This window comes from Grammomys surdaster, unplaced genomic scaffold (assembly GCF_004785775.1).
Source record: "Grammomys surdaster isolate TR1022 unplaced genomic scaffold, NIH_TR_1.0 117168, whole genome shotgun sequence".
Lineage (NCBI taxonomy): Eukaryota > Metazoa > Chordata > Mammalia > Rodentia > Muridae > Grammomys > Grammomys surdaster.
In genome coordinates this window covers 1-1,036 of record NW_021614096.1, presented here as the reverse complement: position 1 = coordinate 1,036, position 1,036 = coordinate 1, and the positions used below count along the sequence as shown (strand labels likewise).

Below are 1,036 nucleotides of genomic sequence, written 5' to 3'. Positions count from 1 at the left end.
AGAGAGAGAGACAGGAAGAAGAAGAAGAAGAAGAAGAAGAAGAAGAAGAAGAAGAAGAAGAAGAAGAAGAAGAAGAAGAAGAAAGAGGAGGAGGAAGAGAAGGAAGAGAAGGAAGAGGAGGAAGAGGAGGAAGAGGAGGAGGAGGAAGAGGAGGAGGATGAGGAGAAGCCAGTCATGAGCACATGGAGAGAGGGAGGAAGGGAATGGGGAGAGAGGGAGAGCAGAAGTAAGAGGACAGAGCAAGAGAGCAAAAGAGAGGACGGGACAAACAGCCCCCCCCCCACACTTTTTGAGGCAGCACTGCAACTTCATTTGACATTCAGCAGGTTAGTTCTCATCCACATTGAGTGTCTGTAGATTTTTGAATGTGGTAACAGGCACGTAAGTTACCAATGTGTAGAGCTTGTCTAATGAATCCTCACCTTCATGACGTTTTCTGGATACACGAACTTGGAGGCGATATGGATTGTTCTTTGTTCCCTTGGCCCAGACGGCTTTATTGAGCCTGGTGTCAATCCACACATCTGGAGTCCCCATTTCCTTCATGGCAAACTTCCAAATTTCTTTGAGTGCCCGAGGAGCACACTTCTTGAAGCCCACTCCATGGATGCACTTGTGAACATTGATGGTGTACTCTCGGGTCACAACCTCGTTGACGGCAGAATGGCCCTTCTTCTTGCCACCCTTCTTTGTGGGAGCCATTCTGCAGGGACCAAGTTGGAAAGCCACACAGCCCTTTTGTAGTGAGCCAGGCACACCTGGCTGTTGCCAGGTAACTGTGGGGCAGAGCCTAGACTAAATGCCAACACCCTTGTATTCCAGTAAGCTTCACTGCCTTGATGCTGGTAAAGGGCCAAAGCATTCAACCCTGTTTTCCATATACTGAAAACCCACCATCAGGCCAGTGCGATGGGTTAAGCAGGTAAAAACCCAGTGTGAGCTCAATCTCTGGAACCTATGAAAGGCAGATGGTAGGGCAATTGAGTGCCTGCTTATACACAGGCTCATGGGTAATGCTGATATTGTCAGTCCAAGG

At 48.6% G+C, this 1,036-nt stretch overlaps 1 pseudogene; it reads right to left on the bottom strand.

The window, feature by feature from the left end:
• Positions 1-327: 327 nt before the first annotated feature.
• On the bottom strand, positions 328-702 carry LOC114635748 (annotated as a pseudogene).
• Positions 703-1,036: the final 334 nt, after the last annotated feature.